The 23,397-nt window shown below is 42.2% G+C and overlaps 1 protein-coding gene across 2 annotated transcripts in view; it reads right to left on the reverse strand.

Moving 5' to 3' along the window:
* LOC139754681 (uncharacterized) overlaps positions 1-23,397 on the reverse strand; it is a 422,992-nt gene that overhangs the window by 116,727 nt on the left and 282,868 nt on the right. The window lies entirely within an intron of this gene.

Below are 23,397 nucleotides of genomic sequence, written 5' to 3' on the forward strand. Positions count from 1 at the left end.
CCCCACAAAACTTTCCATGGTTTACCCCAGACACTTCACATGCCCTGGTATACCACATTGTTCCAATTCATTCTATTCCTTGTACGTCTATTACCCTCCTGTATGTTCAGGCCCCAATCCCTCGAAATCTTTTTCACTCCATCCTTCCACCTCCAATTTGGTCTCCTGCTTCTCCTTGTTCCCTCCATCTCTGACACATATATCTTCTTTGTCAATCTTTCTTCACTCATTCTCTCCATGTGACCAAACCATTTCAAAACACCCTCTTCTGCTCTCTCAACCACATTCTTTTTATTACCACACATCTCTTACCATTTCATTACTTATTCGATCAAACTACCTCACACCACATATTGTCCTCAAACATCTCATTTCCAACACATCCACCCTCTTCCACATAACCCTATCTATAGCCCATGCCTCGCAACCATATAACATTCTTGGAGCCACTATTCCTTTAAACATACCCATTTTTGCTCTCTAAGATAATGTTCTCACCTTCCACACATTCTTCAATGCCCCCTCCCCCACCCTGTGACTGACTTCTGCTTCCATGGTTCCATCTGCTGCTAAATCCACTCCCAAATATGTAAAACACTTCACTTCCTCCAGTTTTTCTCCATTCAAACTTAACCCCCAATTAACTTGTCCCTCACCCTACTGAATCTAATAACCTCGCTCTTATTCACATTTACTCTCAGCTTTCTTCTTTCACACACTTTTCCAAACTCAGCCACCAACTTCTGCAGTTTCTCACCCGAATCAGCCACCAGCACTGTATCATCAGCGAACAGCAACTGACTCACTTCCTAAGCCGGCATTCATCTTCCACAAAGCTTTCACTACCTCTTCTCTATTCACCAAACTATTCTCCCTAACCCACTCACTTCGCACACCAACCCGACCAAAACACCCTATATCTGCCACTCTATCATCAAACACATTCAACAAGCCTCCAAAAATGCACTCCATCTCCTTCTCACTTCATCACCACTTGTTATTACCTTCCCATTTGCCCTCTTCACCGATGTTCCCTCATTCCAAAGCATCTTTTTATTCTCCCTAAAATCTCATGATACTCTCTCACCCCAACTCTTACTTGCCCTCTTTTCACCTCTTGCACCTTTCGCTTGAGCTCCTGCCATTTCTTTTATACATCTCCCAGTCATTTGCACTACTTCCCTGCACAAATTGTCCAAATGCCTCTCTCTTCTCTTTCACTAACAATCTTACTTCTTCATCCCACCACTCACTACCCTTTCTAATCTACCCGCCTCCACCTTTCTCATGCCACATGCATCTTTCGCGCAAGCCATCACTGCTTCCCTAACTACATCCCATTCCTTCCCAACTCCCCTTACGACATTTGCTTTCACCTTTTGCCATTCTGCTCTCAATCTCTCCTGGTACTTCCTCACACAAGTCTCCTTTCCAAGCTCACTTACTCTCAGCATTCTCTTCTCCCTAACATTCTCTCTTCTTTTCTGAAAACCTCTACAAATCTTAACCTTCGCCTCCACAAGACAGTGATCAGACGTCCCTCCAGCTGCATCTTTCAGCACATTAAACATCCAGATGTATCTCTTTTACACAGCTATCAATTAACACATAATCCAATAACGCCCTCTGGGCATCTCTCTGACTCACATACGTATACTTATGTATATCTCTCATTTCAAACCAGGTATTCCCAATCACTAGTCCTTTTTCAGCACACAAATCCATAAGCTCTTCACCATTTTCATTTACAACACTGAACACCCCATGTACACTAATTATACCCTTAACTGCCATATTACTCACCTTTGCATTTAAATCATCCATCACTATAACCCAGTCTCATGCATCAAAGCTGCTCCCAAAACACTTGCCTCTCATGATCTTTCTTCTCATGACCAGGTGCATAGGCTCCAATAATCACCAACATCCCTCCATCCACTTTCAGTTTTACCCATATCAATGTAGAATTACTTTCTTACACTCTATCACATATTCCCACAACTGCTTAAAGAGGAGTGCTTCCTTTGCTGTTGTCCTCTCACTAACCCTGACTTTACTCCCAAGACATTCCCAAACCACTCTTCCCCTTTACCTTTGAGCTTTGTTTCACTCAGAGCCAAAACATCCAGGTTCCTTTCCTCAAACATACTACCTATCTCTCCTTTTTTTCTCATCCACACACATTTAGACACCCCAAACTGAGCCTTCGAGGAAGATGAGCACTCCCCGCATGACTCCTTCTTATATATACATTCATACATATTTTCATCGTACCTGATCACTGTTTCCCCCATCAGCAAGGTAGCACTAGGAAACAGAAGAATAGCCCATCCACACACATATATATACATAACACTCATACACAAACATACACATGCATATACATATCAAAATATACACACATACACATAGAAAGACACATACATATGCACACGAGTACATATTCATACTTGCTTGCCTTCATCCATTCCTGTCGCAACCCCGTCCCACAGGAAGCAGCATCACTAACCCCTGCTTCAGCAGGATAGTGCCAGGAAAACGGACAAAAAAGGCCACATTCGTTCACACTCAGTCTCTAGCTGTCATGTGTAATTCACCAAAACCACAGCTCTCTACCCACATCCAGGCCCCATAGACCTTTCTATGGTTTACCCCAGACATTTCACATGCCCTGGTTCAGTCCATTGACAGCATGTTGACCCTGGTATACCACATCATTCCAATTCACTCTATTTCTTGCATGCCTCTCACCCTCCTGTATGTTCAGGCCCCAATCGCTCTAAATCTATTTCACTCTATCCTTCCACCTTCATTTTGTTCTCCCACTTTTTCTTGTTCCCTCCACCTCTGACACATATATCCTCTTTGTCAATCTTTCCTCATTCATTCTCTCCATATGTCCAAACAATTTCAACCCATTTTACTGACCAATCCCTAGGGGTGGATAAACAGCTGGGTTGACTGTGGACTGACTGCTGCAACCAAGATTCAAACCCATGCACTCAACCTTGGGCTTCCTGTGAATGCATCATGGCCAGGAACACTAAAGGCTACACCACAGGAGTCCATGTTTACATATTAGTCCCAGTAAGATATGAGGAATGAGTTGATAAGGAAGATATTTTACATAATCAGTTCTTTGAAAGGTCTGATGTGCTAGTGCTTCAAAGATACTGATATGGGATCTGTTGGTAGTAGTTCCTACAGATAGTAGTTTGTGACAGATAAGGCTGAGTCACCTGTGATAGCCTGGTGGATGACTGTGGGTTATTCAACTAAGGAAGCTGGAGTTGTTAATAACATGTAGATGGTATTGTGTAAAACTGGGACTAAGGGAAGTACAAGCTCTGTTCTCATATCTACTACCCATTTCAGCACAGGACAGCCTAAGATAAGTCTCCTATCTTTATTTTAATATAAAAGGAACAAAAAAGTTGCAAGACAACCACAGACTGAGGGATGGCATGATAAACAATTACAGATCATACATGCATCAGGTAAAAGTGCCAAGCAGTATCAGCTCTTATGTCAGTCGTCTTGCCTGTGAAAACATGAAGAGGTTGTAGGATACTGTGAAGGCTAGCTCTCAGGCATAATACATACACTCATGGATCACTTAGGGCACCATAGGCCATATACATATGAAGAACTTTCCTTATCAACTGAAGGTGTTAAATTTTTTTTTTTTTTTTTTTTTTTTTATACTTTGTCGCTGTCTCCCGTGTTTGCGAGGTAGCGCAAGGAAACAGACGAAAGAAATGGCCCAACCCCCCCATACACATGTATATACATATGTCCACACACGCAAATATACATACCTACACAGCTTTCCATGGTTTACCCCAGACGCTTCACATGCCTTGATTCAATCCACTGACAGCACGTCAACCCCGGTATACCACATCGCTCCAATTCACTCTATTCCTTGCCCTCCTTTCACCCTCCTGCATGTTCAGGCCCCGATCACACAAAATCTTTTTCACTCCATCTTTCCACCTCCAATTTGGTCTCCCTCTTCTCCTCGTTCCCTCCACCTCCGACACATATATCCTCTTGGTCAATCTTTCCTCACTCATTCTCTCCATGTGCCCAAACCACTTCAAAACACCCTCTTCTGCTCTCTCAACCACGCTCTTTTTATTTCCACACATCTCTCTTACCCTTACGTTACTCACTCGATCAAACCACCTCACACCACACATTGTCCTCAAACATCTCATTTCCAGCACATCCATCCTCCTGCGCACAACTCTATCCATAGCCCACGCCTCGCAACCATACAACATTGTTGGAACCACTATTCCTTCAAACATACCCATTTTTGCTTTCCGAGATAATGTTCTCGACTTCCACACATTTTTCAAGGCCCCCAGAATTTTCGCCCCCTCCCCCACCCTATGATCCACTTCCGCTTCCATGGTTCCATCCGCTGCCAGATCCACTCCCAGATATGTAAAACACTTCACTTCCTCCAGTTTTTCTCCATTCAAACTCACCTCCCAATTGACTTGACCCTCAACCCTACTGTACCTAATAACCTTGCTCTTATTCACATTTACTCTTAACTTTCTTCTTTCACACACTTTACCAACCAAACTCAGTCACCAGCTTCTGCAGTTTCTCACATGAATCAGCCACCAGCGCTGTATCATCAGCGAACAACAACTGACTCACTTCCCAAGCTCTCTCATCCCCAACAGACTTCATACTTGCCCCTCTTTCCAAAACTCTTGCATTCACCTCCCTAACAACTCCATCCATAAGCAAATTAAACAACCATGGAGACATCACACACCCTTGCCGCACACCTACATTCACTGAGAACCAATCACTTTCCTCTCTTCCTACACGTACACATGCCTTACATCCTCGATAAAAACTTTTCACTGCTTTTAACAACTTTCCTCCCACACCATATATTCTTAATACCTTCCACAGAGCATCTCTATCAACTCTATCATATGCCTTCTCCAGATCCATAAATGCTACATACAAATCCATTTGCTTTTCTAAGTATTTCTCACATACATTCTTCAAAGCAAACACCTGATCCACACATCCTCTACCACTTCTGAAACCACACTGCTCTTCCCCAATCTGATGCTCTGTACATGCCTTCACCCTCTCAATCAATACCCTCCCATATAATTTACCAGGAATACTCAACAAACTTATACCTCTGTAATTTGAGTACTCACTCTTATCCCCTTTGCCTTTGTACAATGGCACTATGTACGCATTCCGCCAATCCTCAGGCACCTCACCATGAGTCATACATACATTAAATAACCTTATCAACCAGTCAATAATACAGTCACCCCCTTTTTTAATAAATTCCACTGCAATACCATCCAAACCTGCAGCCTTGCCGGCTTTCATCTTCCGCAAAGCTTTTACTACCTCTTCTCTGTTCACCAAATCATTTTCCCTAACCCTCTCACTTTGCACACCACCTCGACCAAAACACCCTATATCTGCCACTCTATCATCAAACACATTCAACAAACCTTCAAAATACTCACTCCATCTCCTTCTCACATCACCACTACTTGTTATCACCTCCCCATTTGCGCCCTTCACTGAAGTTCCCATTTGCCCCCTTGTCTTACGCACTTTATTTACCTCCTTCCAGAACATCTTTTTATTCTCCCTAAAATTTAATGATACTTTCTCACCCCAACTCTCATTTGCCCTCTTTTTCACCTCTTGCACCTTTCTCTTGACCTCCTGTCTCTTTCTTTTATACATCTCCCACTCAATTGCATTTCTTCCCTGCAAAAATCATCCAAATGCCTCTCTCTTCTCTTTCACTAATAATCTTACTTCCTTCATCCCACCACTCACTACCCTTTCTAATCAACCCACCTCCCACTCTTCTCATGCCACGCGCATTCCTCGCGTGTCGTAGAAGGCGACTAGAGGGGACGGGAGCGGATGGCCAGAAATCCTCCCCTCCTTGTATTTTTTTTTTTTAAACTTTCTAAAATGGGAAACAGAAGAAGGAGTCACGCGGGGAGTGCTCATCCTCCTCGAAGGCTCAGACTGGGGTGTCTAAATGTGTGTGGATGTAACCAAGATGTGAAAAAAGGAGAGATAGGTAGTATGTTTGAGGAAAGGAACCTGGATGTTTTGGCTCTGAGTGAAACGAAGCTCAAGGGTAAAGGGGAAGAGTGGTTTGGGAATGTCTTGGGAGTAAAGTCAGGGGTTAGTGAGAGGACAAGAGCAAGGGAAGGAGTAGCAGTACTCCTGAAACAGGAGTTGTGGGAGTATGTGATAGAATGTAAGAAAGTAAATTCTCGATTAATATGGGTAAAACTGAAAGTTGATGGAGAGAGATGGGTGATTATTGGTGCATGTGCACCTAGGCATGAGAAGAAAGATCATGAGAGGCAAGTGTTTTGGGAGCAGCTGTATGAGTGTGTTCGTGGTTTTGATGCACGAGACCGGGTTATAGTGATGGGTGATTTGAATGTAAAGGTGAGTAATGTGGCAGTTGAGGGAATAATTGGTATACATGGGGTGTTCAGTGTTGTAAATGGAAATGGTGAAGAGCTTGTAGATTTATGTGCTGAAAAAGGACTGGTGATCGGGAATACCTGGTTTAAAAAGCGAGATATACATAAGTATACGTATGTAAGTAGAAGAGATGGCCAGAGAGCGTTATTGGATTACGTGTTAATTGACAGGCGCGCGAAAGAGAGACTTTTGGATGTTAATGTGCTGAGAGGTGCTACTGGAGGGATGTCTGATCATTATCTTGTGGAGGCTAAGGTGAAGATTTGTATGGGTTTTCAGAAAAGAAGAGTGAATGTTGGGGTGAAGAGGGTGGTGAGAGTAAGTGAGCTTGGGAAGGAGATTTGTGTGAGGAAGTACCAAGAGAGACTGAGTACAGAATGGAAAAAGGTAAGGACAATGGAAGTAAGGGGAGTGGGGGAGGAATAGGATGTATTTAGGGAATCAGTGATGGATTGAGCAAAAGAATATATATATATATATATATATATATATATATATATATATATATATATATATATATATATATATATATTTTATTATTTAGTTATTATACTTTGTCGCTGTCTCCCGCGTTTGCGAGGTAGCGCAAGGAAACAGATGAAAGAAATGGCCCAACCCCCCCCATACACATGTATATACATACGTCCACACACGCAAATATACATACCTACACAGCTTTCCATGGTTTTCCCCAGACGCTTCACATGCCTTGATTCAATCCACTGACAGCACGTCAACCCCGGTATACCACATCGCTCCAATTCACTCTATTCCTTGCCCTCCTTTCACCCTCCTGCATGTTCAGGCCCCGATCACACAAAATATTTTTCACTCCATCTTTCCACCTCCAATTTGGTCTCCCTCTTCTCCTCGTTCCCTCCACCTCCGACACATATATCCTCTTGGTCAATCTTTCCTCACTCATTCTCTCCATGTGCCCAAACCACTTCAAAACACCCTCTTCTGCTCTCTCAACCACGCTCTTTTCATTTCCACACATCTCTCTTACCCTTACGTTACTCACTCGATCAAACCACCTCACACCACACATTGTCCTCAAACATCTCATTTCCAGCACATCCATCCTCCTGCGCACAACTCTATCCATAGCCCACGCCTCGCAACCATACAACATTGTTGGAACCACTATTCCTTCAAACATACCCATTTTTGCTTTCCGAGATAATGTTCTCGACTTCCACACATTCTTCAAGGCCCCCAGAATTTTCACCCCCTCCCCCACCCTATGATCCACTTCCGCTTCCATGGTTCCATCCGCTGCCAGATCCACTCCCAGATATCTAAAACACTTCACTTCCTCCAGTTTTTCTCCATTCAAACTCACCTCCCTCAACCCTACTGTACCTAATAACCTTGCTCTTATTCACATTTACTCTTAACTTTCTTCTTCCACACACTTTACCAAACTCAGTCACCAGCTTCTGCAGTTTATCACATTTCTCACACATATATATATATATATATATATTTTTTTTTTTTTTTATACTTTGTCGCTGTCTCCCGCGTTTGCGAGGTAGCGCAAGGAAACAGACGAAAGAAATGGCCCAACCCCCCCATACACATGTATATACATACGTCCACACACGCAAATATACATACCTACACAGCTTTCCATGGTTTACCCCAGACGCTTTACATGCCTTGATTCAATCCACTGACAGCACGTCAACCCCGGTATACCACATCGCTCCAATTCACTCTATTCCTTGCCCTCCTTTCACCTTCCTGCATGTTCAGGCCCCGATCACACAAAATCTTTTTCACTCCATCTTTCCACCTCCAATTTGGTCTCCCTCTTCTCCTCGTTCCCTCCACCTCCGACACATATATCCTCTTGGTCAATCTTTCCTCACTCATTCTCTCCATGTGCCCAAACCACTTCAAAACACCCTCTTCTGCTCTCTCAACCACGCTCTTTTTATTTCCACACATCTCTCTTACCCTTACGTTACTCACTCGATCAAACCACCTCACACCACACATTGTCCTCAAACATCTCATTTCCAGCACATCCATCCTCCTGCGCACAACTCTATCCATAGCCCACGCCTCGCAACCATACAACATTGTTGGAACCACTATTCCTTCAAACATACCCATTTTTGCTTTCCGAGATAATGTTCTCGACTTCCACACATTCTTCAAGGCCCCCAGAATTTTCACCCCCTCCCCCACCCTATGATCCACTTCCGCTTCCATGGTTCCATCCGCTGCCAGATCCACTCCCAGATATCTAAAACACTTCACTTCCTCCAGTTTTTCTCCATTCAAACTCACCTCCCAATTGACTTGACCCTCAACCCTACTGTACCTAATAACCTTGCTCTTATTCACATTTACTCTTAACTTTCTTCTTCCACACACTTTACCAAACTCAGTCACCAGCTTCTGCAGTTTCTCACATGAATCAGCCACCAGCGCTGTATCATCAGCGAACAACAACTGACTCACTTCCCAAGCTCTCTCATCCCTAACAGACTTCATGCTTGCCCCTCTTTCCAAAACTCTTGCATTTACCTCCCTAACAACCCCATCCATAAACAAATTAAACAACCTTGGAGACATCACACACCCTTGCCGCAAACCTACATTCACTGAGAACCAATCACTTTCCTCTCTTCCTACACGTACACATGCCTTACATCCTCGATAAAAACTTTTCACTGCTTCTAACAACTTTCCTCCCACACCATATATTCTTAATACCTTCCACAGAGCATCTCTATCAACTCTATCATATGCCTTCTCCAGATCCATAAATGCTTCATACAAATCCATTTGCTTTTCTAAGTATTTCTCACATACATTCTTCAAAGCAAACACCTGATCCACACATCCTCTACCACTTCTGAAACCACACTGCTCTTCCCCAATCTGATGCTCTGTACATGCCTTCACCCTCTCAATCAATACCCTCCCATATAATTTACCAGGAATACTCAACAAACTTATACCTCTGTAATTTTAGTACTCACTCTTATCTCCTTTGCCTTTGTACAATGGCACTATGCACGCATTCCGCCAATCCTCAGGCACCTCACCATGAGTCATACTTACATTAAATAACCTTACCAACCAGTCAACAATACAGTCACCCCCTTTTCTAATAAATTCCACTGCAATACCATCCAAACCTGCTGCCTTGCCGGCTTTCATCTTCCGCAAAGCTTTCACTACGTCTTCTCTGTTTACCAAATCATTTTCCCTAACCCTCTCACTTTGCACACCACCTCGACCAAAACACCCTATATCTGCCACTCTATCATCAAACACATTCAACAAACCTTCAAAATACTCACTCCATCTCCTTCTCACATCACCACTACTTGTTATCACCTCCCCATTTGCGCCCTTCACTGAAGTTCCCATTTGCTCCCTTGTCTTACGCACCTTATTTACCTCCTTCCAGAACATCTTTTTATTCTCCCTATAATTTAATGATACTCTCTCACCCCAACTCTCATTTGCCCTTTTTTTCACCTCTTGCACCTTTCTCTTGACCTCCTGTCTCTTTCTTTTATATATCTCCCACTCAATTGCATTTTTTCCCTGCAAAAATATATATATATATATATATATATATATTCTTCTTTCTTTTTTCTTTCATACTATTCGCCATATCCCGCGTCAGCGAGGTAGCGTTAAGAACAGAGGACTGAGCCTCTGAGGAAACATCCTCATCCAGCCCCCTTCTCTGTCCCTTCCTTTGGAAAATAAAAAAAAATAAAAATATATATATACACACACATATATATATTATCCCTGGGGATAGGGGAGAAAGAACACTTCCCACGCACTCCCTGCGTGTCGCAAAAGGCGACCAAAATACATATATACACATATACATATTCTTGCTTGACTTCATCCATTGCCAGTGCTACCCATCCACAGGTAACAGCATTGCTACCCCCGTTTCAGTGAGGTAGCGCCAAGAAAACAGACAAAAAAGGCCACATTCTTTCACACTCAGTCTCTAGGTGTCATGTGTATTGCACCAAAACCACACCTCCCCATCTATATCCAGGCCCCACAGACCTTTCCATGGTTTACTCCAGACGCTTCACATGCTATGGTTCAGTCTATTGACAGCACATTGACCCCAGTATACCACATTGCAAATCACACCATTCCTTGAATGCCTCTCACCCTCCTGTATGTGCAGGTCCTGATCACTCAAAATCTTTTTCACTCCATCCTTCCACCTCCAATTTGGTCTCCTGCTTCTCCTTGTTTCCTCCACCTCTAACACATATATCCTTTTTGTCAATCTTTCCTCACTTATTCTCTCCATATGTCCAGCCCCCTGCTCCTGTCCCTTTCAGTCACCTTCTACAACATGCAGGGAATATGTGGGAAGTATTCTTTGTACCTTATTCCCAGGGATAAGTTTTTACCAAGGACGAAAAGCATGTGTACGAGTAGGAAGAGAGGAGAGTGACTGGTTCCCCATGAAGTCTCGTTATGGAGACTTTATAGCCGTGGATATCCCCTTGAGGGAGTTCCAGTTGGAACAGATGTCAGACATATAGCAAAATATATTTGTGTTGTTATTCAGATCACTGCCATAATCTTATTTCATTCTATTTTGTTTAAATGAATGTTCATGTCACTCACTCTGTTGATGTTTGAATTGCTATTATCATCCATTCCCTTATTGTCAGTTGTAGTTATGTGCTTGTCTTCTGAAATTCATTTCTAAGATCAAGGCCACAAAATATAAAAAGGTCAACTGTATTATCTCTTGTCAGTGTATGGTTTCTTTGAATGGGGATCAATTACTTGCATAACTAAAATATTCCTTACTCATTCTTTTGTCTGCTCCCTTTTTTTCCTGTTCAGAAAATGAAAGTTCAAGTTTTCAGAATCTTTCCTACTTCTACTAAAATTTCATTGAATTCAGCTTAGTTTTTGGTGGCCTGCATGACACTACGTTTATAACATTTCTGGCTGGGATACTCACTGTTTATTACATTTCTGGCTGCTTCATATCTATTTTGACTTATTCTCACTAACTGATTTCCTTCATCATGATACTTCACCTTGTTAACTTACACTTTATCTACTGGGAAAGTATCATGCTCTAGGTCTGCTTGAAATCTCAATTTTTCATTGACCCACACTTCTGTCATATCAATCAGGATCATATTGTTTTACCTAGTGTATACATTGAAGCATCTTATAATAATTCCATGACAGAATTAACATTTATTTAGCCTTGTACATTTCTAAGCAAAATTATAGAAGAGTTTCTTATTACTACTTTCTATCCATAACTTTTATTAGTCTTGACCTTATTCATTACATCTACTATATTTTCATGTTTCTTGCATGAAGAGTTCATTTTCATTATTCAAATTTTTTTCTTCTTCACTATCTCGTTATCATTCATTCTCTGTTCTATTTCCATTCTTGTCATGATTTGTTCTGTTGTCCCCATTCTTGTGGTGAGATGTTAGACTAAGTTTTCTACATAAAAAGGGCTCTAAAGTTTTTTCTGCATCATTGTGGTCAATATGATCTAACAAACAATGGTTCTCATCATCAATCCAGACTGGCCTCCTACTTGGTGCTGGTTTGAAATTTTTATGTTCCAGCCATAGGTAGGCCTGTTTTGATTTAGCATTTGTTTAACTCTTCTTTTTCCTCCATTTGTGAAGAGAGCTAATGGGGAGGTAATAGCAAGTAGTGGTGAAGTTCGAATGTGTTTGATGATAGAGTGGCAGATATAGGGTGTTTTGGTCGAGGTGGTGTACAAAGTGAGAGGGTCAGGGAGAATGGTTTGGTAAACAGAGAAGAGGTAGTGAAAGCATTGCAGAAATAAAAGCCAGCAAGGCGGCAGGTTTAGATGGTATTGCAGTGGAATTTATTAAAAAGGTGGGTGACAATGTTGTTGACTGGTTGGTAAGGACATTCAGTGTATGCATGATTCATGGTGATGTGCCCGAGGATTGGCAGAATGCATGCATAGTGCCATTGTACAAAGGCAAAGGGGATAAAGGTGAGTGCTCAAATTACAGAGGCATAAGTTTGTTGAGTATTCCTGGGAAATTGTGTGGGAGGGTATTGATAGAGAGGGTACAGGCATGTACAGAGCATCAGATTGGGGAAGAGCAGTGTGGTTTCAGAAGAGGTAGAGGATGTGTAAATCAGGTGTTTGCTTTGAAAAATGTATGTGAGAAATACTTAGAAAAACAAATGGATTTGTATGTAGCATTCATGGATCTGGAGAAGGCATATGACAGTGTTGATAGAGATGCTTTGTGGAAGGTATTAAAAGTATATGGTTTGGGAGGTAAGTTAATAGAAGCAGTGAAAAGTTTTCACCAAGGATGTAAAGCATGTTTACGCGTTGGCAGAGAGGAAAGTGATTGGTTCCCAGTGAATGTTGGTTTGCAGCAGGGATGTGTGGTGTCTTCATGGTTGTTTAATTTGTTTATAGATGGGGTGGATAGGGAGGTGAGTGCAAGAGTTTTTGGAGAGAGGGGCAAGTATGCAGTCTGTTGTGGATGAGAGGCCTTGGGAAGTGAGTCAGCTGTTGTCCGCTGATGATACAGGGCTGGTTGCTGATTCGGGTGAGAAACTACATTAGTTGGTGACTGAGTTTGGTAAAGTGTGTGAAAGAAGAAAGCTGAGAGTAAATGTGAATAAGAGCAAGGTTATTAGGTTCAGTAAGGTTGTGGGACAAGTTAATTAGGAGGTAGATTTGAATGGAGAAAAACTGAAGGAAGTAAAGTGTTTTAGATATCTGGGAGTGGATTTAGCAGTGGGTGGAACCATGGAAGTGGAAGTGGATCATAGGGTGGGGGAGGGGGGGAAAATTCTGGGACTGGGGAAGAGCAGTGTGGTTTCAGAAGTGATAGAGGATGTGTGGATCAGGTGTTTGCTTTGAAAAATGTATGAGAAATTCTTAGAGAAACAGATGGATTTGTATGTTGCATTTATGGACCTGGAGAAGGCATATGATAGGGTTGATAGAGATGCTTTGTGGAAGGTAGTAAGAGTATTTGGGAGGTAAGTTGGATGAAGCAGTGAAAAGTTTTTATCAAGGATGTAAGGCATGTATACAAGTAGGAAGAAAGGAAAGTGATTGGTTCCCAGTGAATATCTGTTTGTGTCAGGGGTGCGTGATGTCTCCATGGTTTAATTTGTTTAAGGATGGGGTGTTTAGGGAGGTGAATGCAAGAGTATTGGAGAGAGGGGCAAGTATGCAGTCTGTTGTGGATGAGAGGCCTTGGGAAGTGAGTCAGCTGTTGTCCGCTGATGATACAGGGCTGGTTGCTGATTCGGGTGAGAAACTACATTAGTTGGTGACTGAGTTTGGTAAAGTGTGTGAAAGAAGAAAGCTGAGAGTAAATGTGAATAAGAGCAAGGTTATTAGGTTCAGTAAGGTTGTGGGACAAGTTAATTAGGAGGTAGATTTGAATGGAGAAAAACTGAAGGAAGTAAAGTGTTTTAGATATCTGGGAGTGGATTTAGCAGTGGGTGGAACCATGGAAGTGGAAGTGGATCATAGGGTGGGGGAGGGGGCGAAAATTCTGGGACTGGGGAAGAGCAGTGTGGTTTCAGAAGTGATAGAGGATGTGTGGATCAGGTGTTTGCTTTGAAAAATGTATGAGAAATTCTTAGAGAAACAGATGGATTTGTATGTTGCATTTATGGACCTGGAGAAGGCATATGATAGGGTTGATAGAGATGCTTTGTGGAAGGTAGCAAGAGTATTTGGGAGGTAAGTTGGTTGAAGCAGTGAAAAGTTTTTATCAAGGATGTAAGGCATGTATACAAGTAGGAAGAAAGGAAAGTGATTGGTTCCCAGTGAATATCTGTTTGCGTCAGGGGTGCGTGATGTCTCCATGGTTTAATTTGTTTAAGGATGGGGTGTTTAGGGAGGTGAATGCAAGAGTATTGGAGAGAGGGGCAAGTATGCAGTCTGTTGTGAATGAGAGGGGTTGGGAAGTGAGTCAGTTGTTGTTTGCTGATGATACAGCGCTGGTTGCTAATTCGGGTGAGAAACTACAGAAGCTGGTGACTGAGTTTGGTAAAGTCTGTGAAAGAAGAAAGCTGAGAGTAAATGTGAACAAGAGCAAGATTATTAGGCTCAGTAGGGTTGAGGGACAAGTTAATTAGGATGTAAGTTTAAATGGAGAAAAACTGGAGGAAGTGAAGTGTTTTAGATATCTGGGAGTGGATTTGTCAGCGGATGGAACCATGGAAGCGGAAGCGAGTCACAGGGTGGGGGAGGGGGCTAAAGTTCTGGGAGCGTTGAAGAATGTGTGGAAGGTGAGAATGTTATCTTGGAGAGCAAAAATGGGTGTGTTTGAAGGAATAGTGGTTTCAACAATGTTATATGGTTGTGGGGCATGGGCTATAGATAGGGTTGTGCGGAGGAGGGTAGATGTGTTGGAAATGAGATGTTTGAGGACAATATGTGGTGTGAGGTGGTTTGATTGAGTAAGTATTGAAAAGGTAAGAGAGATGTGTAGTAATAGAAAGAGTGTGGTTGAGAGAGCAGAAGAGGGTGTGTTGAAATGGGTTGGTCACATGAAGAGAATGAGCGAGGAAAGATTGACAAAGAGGATGAATGTGTCAGAGGTAGAGGAAACGAAGAGAAGTGGGAGACCAAATTGGAGGTGAAAGGATGGAGTGAAAAAGATTTTGAGTGATCATGGCTTGAACATACAGGAGGGTGAAAGGCGTGCAAGGAATTGAGTGAATTAGAACAATGTGGTATTCAGGGGTGGACGTGGTGTCAATGGATTGAACCAGGGCATGTGAAGTGTCTGGGGTAAACCATGGAAAGTTTTGTGGGACCTGGATGTGGAAAGGGAGCTGTGGTTTCGGTGCATTACACATGACAGCTAGAGACTGAGTGTGAACGAATGTGGCCTTTGTTGCCTTTTCCTAGCACTACCTCACGCACACACAGGGGGAGGGGAGGATGCTATTACATGTATGGCGGGGTGACGATGGGAATGGATGAAGGCAGCAAGTATGGGTATGTACATGTGTATATATATATATGTCTGTGTATTTATATGTATTTGTACGTTGAAATGTATAGGTATGTATATGTACGTGTATGGGCGTTTATGTATATACTTGTGTATGTGGGTGGGTTGGGCCATTCTTTTGTCTGTTTCCTTGCACTACCTCGCTAATGCAGGAAACGGCGATTAAGTATGATAGACTTATTTATTTTATTATGCTTAGTCGTTTTCTCCTGCGTTAGCAAGGTAGCGCAAGGAAACAGACGAAAGAATGGCCCAACCCACCTACATACACATGTATAACATAAATGCCCACACACACACACACATATACATACCCATACATTTCAATATATATATACATGTACATGCACCAACATATACATATATTTACATGTACATATTCGTACTTGCTGCCTTCATCCATTTCCATCGTCACCCCTCCATACATGAAATAGCACCCCCTTCCCCCACATGTGCGCGAGGTAGCACTAGGAAAAGACAACAAAGGCCACATCCATTCACACTCAGTCTCTAGCTGTCATGTGTAATGCACCGAAACCACAGCTCCCTTTCCACATCCAGGCCCCACAAAACTTCCGTGGTTTACCCTCGATGCTTCACATGCCTTGGTTCAATCCATTGATAGCACATTGACCCCAGTATACCACATTGTTCCAATTCACTCTATTCCTTGCACGCCTTTCACCCTCTTGTATGTTCAGGCCTCGATCACTCAAAATCTTTTCCACTCCATCCTTCCATCTCCAATTTGGTCTCCCACTTCTCCTTGTTCCCTCTACCTCTGACACATATATCCTCTTTGTCAATCTTTCCTCACTCATTCTCTCCATGTGACTAAACCATTTCAACACACCCTCTTCTGCATTCTTAACCACACTCTTTCTATTACCACACAGCTTTCTTACCCTTTCATTACTTACTCAATCAAACCCCCTCACACCACATATTGTCCTCAAACATCTCATTTCCAACACATACACCCTCCTCCGCACAACTCTATCTATAGCCCATGCCTCACAACCATATAACATTGTTGGAACCACTATTCCTTCAAACTTACCCATTTTTGCTCTCTGAGATAATGTTCTCGCCTTCCACACATTCTTCAACGCTCCCAGAACCTTCACCCCCTCCCCCACCCTATGATCCACTTCCACTTCCATGGTTCCACCCACTGCTAAATCCACTCCCAGATATCTAAAACACTTTACTTCCTTCAGTTTTTCTCCATTCAAATCTACCTCCTAATTAACTTGTCCCACAACCTTACTGAACCTAATAACCTTGCTCTTATTCACATTTACTCTCAGCTTTCTTCTTTCACACACTTTACCAAACTCAGTCACCAGCTTCTGTAGTTTCTCACCTGAATTAGCAACCAGCGCTGTATCATCAGCAAACAACAACTGACTCACTTCCCAACCCCTCTCATTCACAACAGACTGCATATACTTGCCCCTCTCTCCAATACTCTTGCATTCACCTCCCTAAACACCCCATCCTTTAACAAATTAAACCATGGAGACATCACACACCCCTGACGCAAACAGATATTCAATGGGAACCAATCACTTTCCTTTCTTCCTACTTGTATACATGCCTTACATCCTTGATAAAAACTTTTCACTGCTTCAACCAACTTACCTCCCAAATACTCTTACTACCTTCCACAAAGCATCTCTATCAACCCTATCATATGCCTTCTACAGGTCCATAAATGCAACATACAAATCCATCTGTTTCTCTAAGAATTTCTCATACATTTTTCAAAGCAAACACCTGAGCCACACATCCTCTATCACTTCTGAAACCACACTGCTCTTCCCCAGTCCGATGCTCTGTACATGCCTTCACCCTCTCAATCAATACCCTCCCATAAAATTTCCCAGAAATACTCAACAAACTTATACCTCTGTAATCTGAACATTCAACTTTATCCCCTTTGCCTTTGTATAATGGCACTATGCATGCATTCCGCTAATCCTCACGCACTGAATATCCTTACCAACTAATCAACAACATTCACCCCCTTTTTTAATAAATTCCACTGCAATACCATCCAAACCCACTGCCTTGCCAGCTTTCATCATCCGCAAAGCTTTCATTACCTCTTCTCCGTTTATCAAACCAGTCTCCTTGACTCTCTCACTTCGCACACTACCTCGACCAAAACAACCTATATCTGCCACTCTATCATCAAACACATTCAACAAACCTTCAAAATACTCACTCCACCTCTTTACTTCACAACTACTTGTTATTGCCTCCCCATTAGCCCCCTTCACCAATGTTCCCATCTATTCTCTGACCCCAATTCTCATTTGTCCTCTTTTTCACCTGTTGCACCTTTCTCTTGACCTCCTGCCACTTTCTTTTATACATCTCCCAGTCACTTGCACTACTTCCCTGCAAAAATCGTCCAAACACATCTCACTTCTCTTTCACTAACAATCTTACTTCTTCATCCCACCACTCACTACCCTTTGTAATCTGCCTACCTCCCACCTTTCTCATGCTACAAGCATCTTTTGCACAAGACATCACTACTTCCCTAAATACATCTCATTCCTCCCCCACTCCCTTTACATCATTTGCTCTCACCTTTTGCTACTGAATCCAAGTTGAACATCCTAGATCTTTCACTGATAAATCATCAAGTTGGCAAAGAAATCATTTCATAGAGTTAAACCTAAACCTCCCCTTGATACCAGGGACTTAAGTGCAGCAGATGATTATTTACAGAGGGAAGAGGTCATCCAAATGTTTACAGTCAAAGAGCCATCTACAGTTCTGTACCAGTGCAGATCATGAATCTTTACGAAGAAGAGAAGCTTTTCATTAATTTCTGGTCAAGGTTTACACTACTGGGGTAGGCGGGTGGGCAGGGGCAAACGCCCCCACCCCATCGAGGATATACAGTATACAGTTTAAAGGCAAACACCCCCACCCCATCCAGGCTATACAGTATACAGTTCAATTAACTAAATATATATTTCTACAATCATTCTAACCTTTATTGTAACAATTGATGTATTCATATTTGAGTGATTTATACTAGTGGCAATGAAATACCTGAGTCAGTCTCACCACCTTCCTAGTGACTAATTAAACACCTGTGTCTATTTCACTATCTTTCAAGTGACCAATGAAACACCTGTGCAATTTTCATCACCTTCCTAGTGACAAATGAAACACTTTTGTTAGTTTCACCACCTTCCTGATGACTACTGAAACACCTGTGTCACTTTCACCACCTTCTAGTGACCAATGAAACATCCGAGTAAGTTCAACTGCCTTCCTAATGACCAATGGAAAACATGTGACATTTTCACCAGCTTCCTAGTGACCCATGAAAATCCTGTGTCAGTTTCACTATTTTCTTCTTAGAAACTAATGAAACCCTTGCATTAGTTTCAGCATCTTCCTAGTGACCAATGAAACACTTTTTCATCACATTCCTAGTGACAAATAAAAACCCTGAGTCAATTTCATGACTTTCCTAAAATACTTTTTTCACTCATCTGACATAACTTTATAACAAAATTATCCCTGCTGCCAGTGTGAGGAAGGGCTCAGGTAGTAGAATAATCGCCCCTCCCATGACCCCTGTGAATTTAAGGCAGACTCTGACTACACTTTAATGTGTGACTCAAACACCAGTGAAAGGGAGGGTTCATGTGGTAGTGTTTTGGCCCCTCACAGTATCCCAGCTAACTCAAGGATGATCCCATCCCCTACCCTTGGAGCGACCCATCAGGTAGTAAGATGTTGATAACAGCCCAGGGTGGTACTACCATCCTGACTAAGGAGTGTTAAAATGGTGCCTGGAACCATCATACACTCTCCATGTCAGAGTTGCTGATCTTACTTTATTTTTTATTTATTTTTTTTTTTTTTGCTTTGTCGCTGTCTCTCGCGTTTGCAAGGTAGCGCAAGGAAACAGATGAAAGAAATGGCCCAACCCACCCCCATACACATGTATATACATACGTCCACACACGCAAATATACATACCTACACAGCTTTCCATGGTTTACCCCAGACGCTTCACATGCCCTGATTCAATCCACTGACAGCACGTCAACCCCGGTATACCACATCGCTCCAATTCACTCTATTCCTTGCCCTCCTTTCACCCTCCTGCATGTTCAGGCCCCGATCACACAAAATATTTTTCACTCCATCTTTCCACCTCCAATTTGGTCTCCCTCTTCTCCTCGTTCCCTCCACCTCCGACACATATATCCTCTTGGTCAATCTTTCCTCACTCATTCTCTCCATGTGCCCAAACCATTTCAAAACACCCTCTTCTGCTCTCTCAACCACGCTCTTTTTATTTCCACACATCTCTCTTACCCTTACGTTACTTACTCGATCAAACCACCTCACACCACACATTGTCCTCAAACATCTCATTTCCAGCACATCCATCCTCCTGCGCACCACTCTATCCATAGCCCACGCCTCGCAACCATACAACATTGTTGGAACCACTATTCCTTCAAACATAACCATTTTTGCTTTCCGAGATAATGTTCTCGACTTCCACACATTCTTCAAGGCTCCCAGAATTTTCGCCCCCTCCCCCACCCTATGATCCACTTCCGCTTCCATGGTTCCATCCGCTGCCAGATCCACTCCCAGATATCTAAAACACTTTACTTCCTCCAGTTTTTCTCCATTCAAACTCACCTCCCAATTGACTTTATATCTCATCAAAATGGGACATCCGGGTTAGTTCCAACATCTTACAAGCACCATACACCTACTCAAACTTTGCTTATCATTATTAAGTTTTTTCACATAAGTACTTTTGCCAATTCCTGTACATTCAAACAATTATAAATATCATGACAGAGTCCATCATATCTATTGTCCCTAATCCCCAGTTGCTAAGGATCTCCAGGTTTCTGCTTGATTCTACTGCCAATGGGAGGGAGGGCTCTGGCAGTAGTAGTAGTACTGGCCCCTCCAATGACAATTTCCTCTCTGTTTGACTTTCCTCTTCTTCTATTCACTGTACCAACATTTGTGGATTCTCTTGTAAACTATCCTCAGTTGAATACCATCTGCCTAATACCTTTCCTAATTAATATCTTACTTCTGTCTGTGACACAGTTGTCTAGTGATGTTTTCACTAGTCCCTTTTTCATATCTAACTATAACCTCCACTCATGATTCTGGTTCAAAGGTGGTGTTTGTGCTTATTCCAACATCAACACACTCGTTGCATGTCTCAAGGACCTTGAGTCACCACACTTTGACGTTATGTGGATCAAGGTTTGTCTCTCTACTTCCACACTTTTCCTCTGTTTTGCTTACTGCTCTCGTAATTCTACAAATTTTATATCCTTCTTTGACTATCTAAACTCCTGCTATGAGACTGTGACATCCTGTCACCCACAAGTCGAGATCCTCTACCTAGGGGATTTCAACATTCACCAAAGGGATTGGTTGAATTCCTCCCATACAGATGGTGGAGGGACTGAAGCCCTCATGTTTTTCATTCTCAATGATTTTGAGCAAATCATCTCCCACCACTAGCTAGACCAGCAAGATGCAAGTTGCTGCATCACAAGATTATTGTGTGGCAATCGGCAACACGGTGGGCTGTTTTTATACCTGCTTCTTTCCCTATGTGTTGTAGCTTTGGAACTTTCTATCCTTTCATGTCTTTCCCAATAACTAAGACCTAAAACATTTCAAAAGATAGGTTTTTCACTTTCTCAATAATTCATAAATACTTTCCCCTGTCTTTTCTTTGTTTCATAAGTCTCTCTTTATGTATTTCAATTAAGGCCAGGCCTTGATGTGGACTTTTGTCCATAACTGGAGCCTTCAACATAAAGAAAAAAAAATCCTTTACACCTTTTCCTTTGATAAAATAAATATAACAGCCTTCACCCCAGTCCTTAGACATACCTGTTTCCAAGCTAAAATACACATCAGATATATCCACTCTATCGCACTGTCTCCTCTATACTTCATCATTTCTGCCATAATGACCAATTCCAGAAGCCTTTCTTATCTTCAGCCTCATTATTGGCCATTCTAACTACCTTCTTGCTATAGGTTCTTGCACGGTATCTTCCTCCTTCCGTTCTCGATACCCATGCATATAACATCTGCTGCCATGCCTTCTCCCACATTCATCAGTTCTTCATAACACTCTTTTCCATCTTCCTTTCACTTCTTCTTTTTGATTCAACAACTCCCCTTCCTTATTTCTTTCATTAACATTTTCATTCTTACATCCATCTCTTTCCTACTTCATCTTCACCCAGGACTATTTCTTATTCTCCCTAAACTTTTCACTCGTCTTTCTTCCAACAACTTCACCTACTCTTTCTCTGCTTTCTTCTGTCAGCTTCTTAACATTCTGTTAACCAATCTTATATTCTTTACTTCTTTGCTGAACTTCTACTGGTTCATTTCTATTGAGCAATCAAACATATGCCCTTCTCTTCTCTTCTACATTTCTAATCTCTCCTGTCCACCGTGAATTTCCCTTTTTATTCCCACATCTCTCAATCTTTGCCCTTCTCTTCTCTTCTACATTTCTAATCTCTCCTGTCCACCGTGAATTTCCCTTTTTATTCCCACATCTCTCAATCTTGTATCCAACTACTAATTCTACAACCTTTAATAATCTTTCTCTAAACATTTTAAACACTCATTCACACATGACTGCATCCCTACATTTACCACACTTCTATCTAAACTTTTGGTTACCTTCTTTTCATGCTCCTCCTTGTATTCTTTCTGATTTATCTTCTTGCTTATAAACACTTTTACCTCTCTATTCTTCTTCAAACCATACCTCCAGTTCTCCCTGAGCCTCACCATGAGAAAAATTGCAAAATGGTCAGTCTCAAAAGGATCCTCTCACAACTCTAGCATCTAGCATGGCTTTTCTCATCCTTCATCCACTGCCACATAGTCAATCAAACACTTTGTTCTCCTCTTCCATCATTTCTTGTCCATATATACTTGAGAATCGTCTTGTGCTGAAAAAAGGTGTTTGCAAGGGATAAACCCCTCCCACCACAGACAGATGAGTTCCATTTTCATTTACTCCAGGCACTCCCTATTTACCAACTATCTCACCGATTTCATCACATACCACCTTTGCATTCGTATCACCCATTACAACGACCTTTCTCTTGGCCCTCTTTCAGAAATTGGATGGAACCTTTTTTTTTTTTTTTTCTTTTTTGCCGCTGTCTCCCGCGTTTGCGAGGTAGCGCAAGGAAACAGACGAAAGAAATGGCCCAACCCACCCCCATACACATGTATATACATACGTCCACACACACAAATATACATACCTACACAGCTTTCCATGGTTTACCCCAGACGCTTCACATGCCTTGATTCAATCCACTGACAGCACGTCAACCCCAGTATACCACATTGCTCCAATTCACTCTATTCCTTGCCCTCCTTTCACCCTCCTGCATGTTCAGGCCCCGATCACACAAAATATTTTTCACTCCATCTTTCCACCTCCAATTTGGTCTCACACTTCTCCTCGTTCCCTCCACCTCCGACACATATATCCTCTTGGTCAATCTTTCCTCACTCATTCTCTCCATGTGCCCAAACCATTTCAAAACACCCTCTTCTGCTCTCTTAACCACGCTCTTTTTATTTCCACACATCTCTGTTCTTAACGCTACCTCGCTAACGCGGGAAACGGCGAATAGTTTGAAAAAAAAAAAAAAAAAAAAAAAAATCTCTCTTACCCTTACGTTACTTACTCGATCAAACCACCTCACACCACACATTGTCCTCAAACATCTCATTTCCAGCACATCCATCCTCTTGCGCACAACTCTATCCATAGCCCACG

The sequence above is a fragment of the Panulirus ornatus genome, chromosome 17, assembly GCF_036320965.1.
Source record: "Panulirus ornatus isolate Po-2019 chromosome 17, ASM3632096v1, whole genome shotgun sequence".
Taxonomy (NCBI): Eukaryota; Metazoa; Arthropoda; class Malacostraca; order Decapoda; family Palinuridae; genus Panulirus; species Panulirus ornatus.